A 7972-nucleotide genomic window follows, 5' to 3' on the forward strand; every position below is an offset into this window, starting at 1 on the left:
ATGTTTTGAAAATAAACGCATTTTTGTGGCCATCACGAAAGAGTCTTATTCCCCTTTACAGTAACTTAGTTAAGAATGAAGTATAAGGCATTAAAAAAAAATAGTTTAGACCGAAATTTCTGTATAACAAGTTGCTTATAGAGGGATTTCATATCAAGTGACACAGGTGTTTTTCTTTATACTGCAAAAATCATACTTACAAAGCAGACATTTGTACCGCAGGGAAGTGTCCTGCGACCAGTACTTTATACGATTTTCACTACTGACCTACCTTTAGCAGTAAGCACACATACAGCTGCATATGCAGATGACACTGTTGTAAGGGCTAGAAATAGTCACGCTCCTACTGCTTCTCATCAACTTCAGCAAAACTTTGATAGCCTTAGCATACGACTGAACAAATGGCGTATAAAAGCCAATGAAGCAAAATCAGCACAAATAACTTTGACGCTCCGCAAGGCTGCTTTTCCCCCAGTGCATCTTAACAACTGCGAGATACCCCCAACGGATTAAGCTAAATACTTAAGAAGTCATTTTGATCGACGCCTTACGTGGCGATATCATATGTCATATTTTTAAAGCGGAAGCAACTTGGAATAAAACTTTGATCCCTTTATTGGCCACTTGGTCGCTGTACCATAAGCTGCTCATATATAAAGCAATACTGAAACCTATATGAACATATGGAGTGGAAATCTTGGGCTCAGCTTCAAAATCAATTCTTTGTCATCATACAGAGATTCCAGCCAAGAATGCTACGTGTATGTGCCAACGTGCCATGGTTTGTCTGCAACGATAAAATTAATCGTGATCTTGCAGTGCTACCGTTACATGAAGAAATTGGCAAAATAAGATATAACAACCGTCTTGCTCACCATCCAAAGCGTCGGGCGTCAAACCTTTCATACGGCACCTAAATCTCAAGCAGATCTGCCACAAAGATTTAAAATATCGACTTTTAGTAATAGACTCTATGGCTGTTCTTACACATTTAAAAATTTTAATTAAATGCAGTACCGAATGTTAAGTATGAGTGATGCCATCTAATTAAGGGAGTTCAGAAAAATAATATTGGGCCTTGTTGTAAATATAAATTGGAGCATGGAATCAATTACGCTTTATATGAACATATCATACGTCACTTTTACAATTTAATAAGCTGTTAATGCTTCGTACTTTTCATTTGGAAAACTTCGCTCTGTTCGACTAGCCACTAAAACAATCATGGGAAACATTGGTGATGATGAAAAGTCTATCACTTGCGACAATAATGTATGAAAAGGTTTATGAGCGAGCCAGGCTGAAGCTTTTGATCGGATATATTAACTCAATAGACTCTTTGTGGGACTGGAAGAGTAAAGTGGAGTGTTTAGTACTTTATGAGCCACCATTGCCTGACCAAACACTTGACTCTTATCACTACTGTCAACAATTTATGACATGGTATCTAGAAATTTTACTGATGTTTGATCAACAGAAAGACCATGCTGGGTCATATACACTTAATGGCAAAATATTAGAATCGCGACATTTTAACTACTACCAGTTTTGACTACTTCCTTTTACTTTCTTTTTAATTTTCATTTATTTTATTGTTTTTCAAAAAAATATAGCCTATTTTTCATGAAGTGTCATATAAATGAAATTGTCGAACTTTGTACAACATTTATCAAAATTCAATAAATTTTCATCAAAACTTCAAAAATTTTAATAAGAATTTAGAAAAGAAATTCCCTACGAAGTTTTATAGCCCATTGAATTGTAGGATAATGAAGTTGAAGTGTGAAATAGTTTTAAGTTTCAGTTAATTTTTGATAATTTTTTTCCCTAAGAAGTAACGGTTGCCTGCAATTTTTTCTTGTGCACAACCTTCAGAAAAGAAAATTATTGAAAAATTACACCTTCACTAAGTTCACTGCGTACTCCTTTTTCGACAGCCTGGGGCAGTGCGCCAACCTAAATCCCCTCAATTTTCTTCATTATATCAACAAGTCCTGCTGGCTGTAGATATCTTTCTGTTGGAGGTCTCATAATTGCGCTTTATTGCTACTTGAGAGTGCCAGACTGGTACTTCAACCATTCCACCTACCTGCGTACGTAACACGAATTTTGAGCCACAACAAACTTGCATTTTCTTCGACTAAAATTTAATGAGCCAGAAAACTACGCACCTGATTTTCTTTTTTTGAAGTTTTAATAAAATGTTTTATCTTTTTATGGATATTGGTCGAATTTTTATATATAATATCTGAATATTTAATTGTAAGTGCTATTTCATGTATGTATAATGGACTATATTTTTATAAAAAAATAAAATTTGTATAAAAAATAACTCGAAAAAAAAATGTAACAAAACTTTTAAAAATATCGTGATTCTATTATTTTCTTCAGGAGTGTATATTTCAGGCTCTGTTTTTGCAACCTTTAACTATAATTATTTTAGGTATCTTACAAACTTTCATTCCATTCATATGGATTTGAAAATGAACTTGAGTCAGTTTTTCCCTCAGTAAACCCAAAAGTTCTATAATAATATATTAGAGAAATTGAGCTACTCGGAAAACGTCAGAAAATTAGCGTTGAAAAATTGCGCATATAGTACATATCAATAAAATTAAATTAAATTAGTTACAGAACTTTTATACTACCCAGTATTTCGATTCCTTCATACATTTGGCAGTCAATTTACTAAAACCTCTGCTAAGCTGTTAAAATCCTGTAAAGTCTTTCCACTCTTTGAAATCCCTCGTAATACCTTAAATTAACCAAATATTTTAAATGGCAGCAGAGAAAGCATTTTTCGCCTCAATGCGAGTTACTTTTGATCAACCGAATTTGATATTTTTGTTTTGCCTTCGCAAATGACTTCCTGCTGAATCAAAAGATTGGCGGCTTTTGTTTTCTTCCAGCCTATTTAGTTTGAAATTTTTTCGTTTAAAAATTTTGAATTTCTGACATTTTCTGCCACCTTCGTGGGCGAAAAGCTGAAACGATTTTTGACAGTTTTTAATGGAAAACCAGTATTAAAGTGTTACTTGTGACAGCACAGCCTCGGCCATCAGGTGGTGCATGACAGGCGATGGAAGTGTCAGTGTGGCATGTTGCTGTGACACGCCTCAATTACGCCTGAATTCGATTTAATTTTAGCAACAACCTGTTGCTGCTGTTCGTGATGCGTTGTTTTTTTTTTTTGTTTGTCATCACAAAAAGGCAATTAAAGGCTCTAAAATTGCAATAAAAGTGTGGATGTGTACACAGAGGCTGTGTGGGACTTGTTTCTTTTTACGTTTTATAGAGAATAATTCAAACAATTTATAATTTCTTGAGTCACTTTGTTTATAGATCAAGTGGAATTTTTTTAATGAACTGAATTTCGCTTATAATTTAACCTCCAAAGTTATTATAAAGCTGGGGATATAGTTTGCGCATTTTAAAAGGCTCCAGCTGGTGGAAAGGAATAATAACTTAATTTGTTAAAAGTTTCGTTTTTAGTGTGTAAATATATTTTAATTTTTCAAACAGAATCTAGGAAAATTCTTAATTAATAAAAAGCCATTTGCGTTTAAATGTGATTAAAATTTGTTGAGCGTTTGTCACACTAATGCACTCATAAGTAGATAGAGGCTCAATTTCGTACTCTTGAAGCTGGACGCATAATTGTAAAGCCAAATACGAATTTCATCATCATACGAATTATGGCTCGGGCTGAGCCAGTGCTTCCTTTACAATATCTCTCCATAGGTCGCGGTTCATTGTATCGCTCCTTCTAGCATTTATGGGTGGTAGGTCTTCTTGGATATCTTCAATACGTCTTCAAATGCGAATTTATGTACTAGAAAGGATATGTGAGCTGACTTGCAGTAAAACCCTGCAAATATCAACAAATTCAGTTTTTAGGACCAGATGATTTTTTATGAGGAGTTCTTTCATGGCAGAAATTCGGAAATTCGCCATTGCCTGCTAAGAGCCGCACACCAGAAAAACTATTCCTTTCATAAATTGGTGTTGCGTGCACGGTGCTCAAATCCAGATATAATCGAATGGTATATAGTTACATACGAACCCAATCGGCTACGGCGTCCGCCTCTTATTCTTGTTTGGCGTCATTACCCCTTACGCGAATTTGGCTGAGTTTAACAAAGCGCGCCAGTCGTTTCTTTCTCGTACTAACCGGCGCCAGTTGGTCACACCAATAGAAGTCAAGTCCTTCTCCACCTGATCCTTCCAACGCAAAGCAGGCCTTCCTCTTCCTCTGCTACCCCCAGCTGGTACCGCATTGAATACTTTCCGAGCCGGAGTGTTTGTATCCATTCGGACGACATGACCCAGCCGCTGGATCTTTATTCGCTGCGCTATGTCTATCACGTCGTAAAGCTCATGCAGGGCATTATTTGATCGCCTGAGCGACTCCCCGACACCAACGTGCAAAGGTCCAAAAATCTTGCGCAGAAACTTCTTCTCTAAAACACTCCAAGCGTCGCTTCATCGGATATTGTCATCGTCCAAGCTTCTACGCCATACGATAGGACGGAAATGATGGAAGCCTTATAGAGTGTTAGTTTTGTTCATCGAGAGAGGACTTTAGTACTCAGTTTAGTACTTAGTCCAAAGTAGTACTAGTAAACGAAGTCATTTACGACCTCAAAATAATAACTGTCAACAGTGACGTGGGTGCCGATACGCGAGTGCGCCCTGTTTGAAGACAGGAGGTGCTTCGTTTTGTCCTCGTTCACCACCAGACCCCTTCGCTTTGCCTCTTTTTCATCGGCGTTCGCCAACAATTGTACGCTCTTATAAAATATTGTGCCTGAGCGATTCAGTTCTGCGGCTCGTACGATCCTCTCCAACATCAGGTTAAAGAAGTCACACGACAGCGAGTCACCCTGTCTGAAACCTCGTTTGATATCAAACGGCTTGGAGAGGTCCTTCCCAATTTTGACGACGCTGCTTTGATGTTCATACATGGACATTCAAACTTACCCCCTCCCAAATGGTAGTCACTCACCAATCCATTCAGCTACGGCGATCGATTCCTTTACTAGACTTATTATTATTAATTTTTATTTGATGTGAACTGATGGCGAGATGTTCTCTAATGAAATGAAGAGGAATATTTGGTGGCGAAGTCTCTCTGCTGTTATAAAACATAGACTAGGGATTCGACCAAAAGTTTTACGATTTGCTTTTTTTGCCAGATCCTAGTGAAATTCAAGAAAACCCCGATTGCAAATGTGTCAAATTAAATGATGTAAATGTCAAAGCAAAAATTTACAGCTAAAGCGACAGAAGCATAAAGGACTAAAACTGCTAGCCCCATAAACACACACACCTCTGAGTATTACCAAACAAAAACAACATTAAAAATCAACTACAAGAAAATGCATTGAAGTACACAAATTTCGTTTTTGTTAAAGTTATTGTAGGAGGTATTCGTACGACACAGCGAGAATAGCAACGAAAACTGCCCCAACGAACTGCCAGAGTACAGCATCAGTGGCCACGCCAAAAAAAGAATTCACAATTCATGCATAATCAAGCAAAGTTAACATAAATTACACGGCCCAGAGTAGAGGGAAGGAGAAGAAGAGAAAAGAAGAAGAAGAGTAAGAAGCAGAATAAAAACCGAATAAACGTGAAGCTACAAATTCGCACAGGGACAAATTCGAAGGTAAGAGGGGATTTACGGAGAATAAGTATACCTACTGCAATGGCACAAAAACAAAAAAATAAACTCGATTATGGTTAAAAAATTACCGAGCAAGGTAACGAAAGCGGCGACGAAAACACCAAATGCAAAAACAATAACAATTCGCGGCAAAAGTGCGCGAAAAAAGTCCATGATGTTGTAGCAAATGTTTTTACATACGATGAATCAACATTATAAAAACTGCAATAGCAACAACAAATACGTTAGCAGTTTGTGCTTTAGCGAAAGCGGCATTCATTATTGTGAAAAAAGCAAATGGCAAGCAACAACACCACATACACGCTAGAGTTGAGGTGTAGTGTTGCTTAAGTAATTCTCTGAGCCCTATGTAGTATTTCTATGTCTGTGTGTGTGTGTGTGTGTGCAGGGAGTAGAAGGCATATGCAAACATGCACACATCCACACCTGTAAATAAATACAGATGTTCCTATAAATTGACTCATATGCAAATATGTTGCACGCTTGTTTTTCTTCTTTTTTATTATTAACCTACGTTGTTTCTGTTGTTGCTGCTGTTGCCGCCTGATTTGTCCACCATTTTTTTCGCGTTGCCGCTTCTGTCTCGGCTGTTGAGTAGAAAATTGATTAATTATGCCTGTATTTTTCGCAACGCTACACGAGAAGCCACTGTAATGTCGCGTAAAGCACTCCTGGGCGCTGTTGTTGCACGCATCTTGAAGGAAATTTGGGAGTTGCAATATGCCTCTTCTTTTAAATATTTCCATCCATGCATGTCTTTTATTTCGTGAACAGCGACAAGCACAACGAAATATTTAAATAACAACAATTTACTTGGAGATGCATGTGGGGATATGTATGTATATATGCTAGCGCGCATGCAACAAATGTCGGTACCTATTAAGGTGCATAAGGAAATTATGTTGCCAATAAATTATATGCTTACGCACTGGGTTATTGTGTTGCGTTGTTCTCCGCTTACTTCTCCTCTTCTACTCATTTAATTTGTTGTCCCAAACTTCGTGGACTCCTCTCGGTTGTAAAGTAAAGCCAACAACTACGCATTTTTTTATACTCAACGCACGAGCGCACTTGGGTATTAAATCACCACTTGAAGGCTTAACGAAACCGAAAATTGTACTCCAAAATGTTCCCAATAATTGGAATAATCGATTTAGCCAAGATTCTTAGTCCTCTTAGTCCTCTATCCGATAACTCAAGGAAAGTATCAGATTTCTTAAAAAAGTTTGCAAGCAAATATTATTTTTTTCGGGACTGTAGCTGAATGAGTTGATGCGTGACTACCATTTAAAAGTGCACAGATTCGAATTGCAGTGCAGGAAACAGAAAATTATTGAAAAAGTTGTTTTAATAGTGCTCACCCCTTCAAAGGTAACGACAAATCTCCGAGTGTATTTCAGCCATGAAAAAACTCCTCATAAAAAAATCTTTTCCTATTTGGAGTCAGCTTAAAACTGTAGGAGAAACATCAAAACGCACACCACAAATAGGAAGTGGAGCTTGCCCAAACACCCAGTTAAAGCAGAGAGGAAAGAACTGAACGGAGGGGAAAAAGGAAGGGGGGCTTTGAGAGGTGTATGACGACCGACCGCTGGCTAATGCGTCCGCTAACCATTTTAAGTTATAGGTGAAATTCATACCTGATGAATAATTACTAAACCTCCTTTATCCGCAGGTACAGCAAAAAAATGAGAAGCGAGATGTCTGAATCTAAGCTCGGTGAGAGTAGGACAGCTGAGAAGAAGTTGCTGAGGTGATTTCCCCTCATCTTTCAGACAGCTACTGCAGAAAGTACTCGAAGCAATACCAAATCTCTCCTCACGGATACCTAACGGCCAATGTCCGTTAAGAATTTCCACAAAATTCGAAAGCTGTTGCTTTGTAAACTTTTAAAGTTTCCTATCACCAGAAGGATCTCTGGACTAACCCAGCGTTCGATGAGTTGACGTCAAGCCCGCTTTTCAATGAGTAGGTCACATATTTTCTAAGGAATCCCAATCCTTACTTCTTTATATATAATTGTAATTTCAATAGTACAAAAAGTGTGTTAGCATCTTTTAGTACCCCTTCCTCAGATGAAATAGAAGATTTGTTATCTTGACAGTCAAATGTGATATCAAGATTCCAAGGGATTAAAGGGCTTCTACTTTAGACTTGAATATGAATATAGGAAGGGCTGAAATGGTGCCATTCTTTTTTATCATCACACAGGTCGAATAGTCAGCTAGTGGGTGTAGGACATCATTGAATTTGTAGTGCAAGTACCCAGTGACGCTACGAACCCTT

The sequence above is a fragment of the Anastrepha obliqua genome, chromosome 1 (assembly GCF_027943255.1).
Source record: "Anastrepha obliqua isolate idAnaObli1 chromosome 1, idAnaObli1_1.0, whole genome shotgun sequence".
In the NCBI taxonomy this organism is placed as follows: domain Eukaryota; kingdom Metazoa; phylum Arthropoda; class Insecta; order Diptera; family Tephritidae; genus Anastrepha; species Anastrepha obliqua.